Source organism: Athene cunicularia (genome assembly GCF_003259725.1).
Source record: "Athene cunicularia isolate RWA chromosome 4 unlocalized genomic scaffold, athCun1 chr4_part3, whole genome shotgun sequence".
In the NCBI taxonomy this organism is placed as follows: Eukaryota; Metazoa; Chordata; class Aves; order Strigiformes; family Strigidae; genus Athene; species Athene cunicularia.
Window position 1 is genome coordinate 1,189,571 of NW_020799100.1, and position 3,675 is coordinate 1,193,245.

Genomic DNA, 3,675 nt, shown 5'->3' on the forward strand with positions numbered 1-3,675 from the left:
TTTTTTGGTTTTTTTTTTTTTTTGGTTGTTTTGGTTTGGTTTTCTTTTTTACAAAATCATCTGTTGAACAAAGTCGAAGGGGAAAGAAATCCCACTCGCGACGAGCTCTGGTGCAGTCAGCGTTTTGCCTTTGTTGTTTGGATTGCTGCTGGTGTGTTCTTGGGTGAAGTAAAAAAATTCCGCCGCCCGAGAGGGCAGGGTGACGGCAGAAAGTGTTATTTCAGGCGGTATGGCACTAGAAAGCACACTTCGAGCGTAGTTCGCTTGTAACTTTTACAACGTAGTGGAAAAGCTTCCGACAGCTGTGATTAACCTCCAAACCCCTACAAATATTTTGACCGCTCCAGTCGAGGTTTAAGACGTGCCAGGCTGGGCTGGAAAGCGGACTGATCTATATCCTGACAGTTCTTTGAAATTTTTTTATATAAACGTTTGTTGAAGGGACTGTACACGCTTGCATGCAACGAAAAATGAGGCGGTATAAGGGATTAGAGGGCATCCCGAGAGCCCTGCGAACGCTGTTTCCTTCGATGTTTAAATAAATATTACAACGTTTAAGTTTCAGACTCTTACTTTGCCTTTCAATTGGCCTTTGCGTTACCTGAGATTCCAATTATATATTCTGTCCCCCAAAGGCCAAGCAAATTAACTCTTTAAATTCCGTATTATTTCAAAGCAACATTTCTCTTGAAAAATCGCCAGTCACCATCGGTAGATGAACTGAACCTGACTGAATAAAGAAATAAGTATAGATTCGTGTATTTTCACACTTCACAGATCCCTGTAATGCTCCCACTGCACTGGGGTTTCTATGCCGCGCATGTTGCGAGGAATACTTAAAAGTTTGGCTGGTTTCTATTTCCATAAGAAGGGGTGAGTAGGGACACGCTGCTGGAACCCCTCTGCCTCGGCATTAGTGATGGGTGCGCACAAAAAAGTCACTGGGATTTTTTGAGCAATTTCAGCACCCGCGAGGAGACCCAGGAGCCAGCTCCGAGTCTCGGGCTCGCCGCGGGGCTTCACCTCGGACCGCATTTTCCCCCCTGCCCGGGCCGGAGCTCCGCGCTCCCCTCCGCGCTCCCCTCCGCGCTCCCCTCAGCGCTCGAGCAGGGCCTGCCGGTGCGGGGTGGAAGGGTGTGAAGCAAAGCCCGGAGCAGGGAAGCGGTGCTCGGAGCCGCCTCCCGCCCTGGCACCTCACCTCTCCCGCAAAATGCAAGCGGGGCCGGAGAGGGGAGTAGCAGCTCCCTCTCCCTTCCCTGGTCTGAAAACTGCAGCTCGGCGGGGTGGGCGAGAGGAGGAAGCCAGGCAAACCCCGCTACATCAGCTGGGGCTTCCTAAAGTTACCTGCAGAGCGCTTTAAACGGCCCGATTCCCCCCCATCTCCATCCCCTTGGCAGCCGCAAGCGAATTGCCTCCGCCTGCTCCTCGGCCCTGCCCGGCCCGTGTCCCGAAAGGGGACGGAGCCTGCGGAGCTGCTGTGGAGCCGGGAAGGGGCAGAAGGCAGGAGAGGACCCAGCCACCGCAATAACCGGGGCGGGGAAGCCTCATGCCTGGAGCCATTTTCTTATATTCACTCTCCGGTCCCGGTCGGGATTGGGGGAAGAAGCGGTCCGGGGCTGGAGAGCTCCGTGTGTCTGGTGGAACACTCGGAGTGGTGTAAATACAGTTGTCAAAGGCAGAGAAGCCCACCTTTTTTTTTTTTTTTTTTTTTTTTTTTTTTTTTTTCCTCCTCTCATTTTGGTGACAAAGGAGCGTGAGGCGAAATCAGGAGTTCACAGCACACAATCCAACTCGAACGCGAGAGAAACCCCACTGTTGAAAAGGCACATTTGAAAGGGACCGTCTGCTTCTTACGCAATCAGCGCTTAATAAGCAACAGCCATTAATATATGTTAATTGCAGCTCCAGCAGAGCTTGGGGGAATCTTGGAACCGTGTCAGGGAGGATCGCTGGCTTTTAAAGAATAACGCTATGCACCAAACCGGCCCTGTTTAATCCTATTATTAAAACATTCCCTCTGGTCCCCAGCCTAACTCCTGACCGAGATCAGTGAGTTTGTCCTCGAAACTTGCCCAGACAAGGGAGCTGAGCTTGGACCGTGCTGACCTTAGCTAGGATGATCCTCCAAAAATGCGCAGACTCTTAGCAATGCTCAAGATAAAAGTTCATGTGCTTTTCTGTTTGATTCCTGTTTTAGGCTCGAATCCATGTCCTCCCCCAGAAGTTTCCAACGTGGTAACGTGGCTGCTAAAGGGATCGTTTCAATCTGATTCTGCAGCCCAAGGTTGTTAGGAGATTTTTTTTTTTTTTAATTCCTCATCTAACAGTGTCACGTCAAAAAAACAGCTCGAGATTGCCTGTGAAGCTGCCCGCCTCGCTGGGGGGGCTGACATGGCTGGACCGACCTTCCAGCCCAGCAAGAGGGAGAAAAAAAATCATTAGTTCCGACAAACGAGCTTCAGCTCCTTTCTGTGACTTCCCCAGCACCTCATTGCACAGATACTGGTGCTGCACTAGAGACTACAGTTGTGTTGTCCCTGCTGCTCACGTACGGGGGAAAGCAAGAGATACTTTTGATGACATAATTAAAAATAGCAACGTTTCAGAACAAAAATCTTAAGTGCGTGGGTAAAACCGGGGCAGCATCGTTTGGGTATAGATTGATTCCTTTGCACCGAGCACAGCGCATTCAGGAGGCACCGGCGAATGTTGTTTTTAATCACTTTTCCCCCCAGCTGAACTTTTATTTGGCTTCTAACAACAATAGCGGGCTGCAAACAGACCTCTCAGAGCGCCCGCTGAATAGACTCTTTTCGAGCCCGGATTGTTTCCACCGCCACAAAAAACAACCAGTAGCTCCGTTTCTTAATTGGGTGGTTCCTGGCCCTCGTTCATTCAGGTGTTCGCGAGGAATTTGTTTATTAGCCTTTGACAAACAGCTCCTCCTGGCAATCGCCTCATGGGGTTGGCTTCAGCGGGAGCGGAGGGATGCGGGGGGGCGGGGGGCATTGCTAATAAGGACTCTCTCCATCTCCAAGTTACCAATTAACAGAGTTGTAGAGGGGACCACCAGCACAGGATAACTCGCCAGGGCTCGCTGCGGAGCCCCGAGGAAACGACAGACTTGGCTCATGTGTTTTCACGCGAAAACACCGAGGATAAAACGAGCACGAAAAAGTGATGCTGGAGGGACCACCGGCTGCTGCAGGGCGGTCTGTGCCGAGCCCGGCAGGAGTCTCTTTCCCAAGAGACGAGACAGTAATGGGAACTCTCTGCAGCTTCCCTCCGCTGTGACGAGTACCGACTGTACAGTAGCCCCGCAAGGGATGCCAAGCGCTGGACCAGGTTGCCCAGGGAAGCGGTTTAGTCGCCATCCCTGGGGGATTATTTACAGGACGTGTAGCCGTGGCGCTGAGCGACAGGGTTTAGCGGTGGGCTCGGCAGTGCTGGGTTAAGGCTGGACTCATGAGCTTAAGGCTCTTTCCCAACCCCAAACGATCCTGCGGTACCGTCATTCCAACAGCTCCGCTCCCGCGCGGTTGGTTCCTCCCGCCCCTGCGCAGCGCCGGGGCATTTCCCATCGCCTTCGTTTCTCGGTCTCCCCCGAGTCCCCAGTCCTCCGTGTCCCCCCGTTCCTCCCCCTCCCTCCCCCCCGGCTTCATGGTCGGCGAGCCA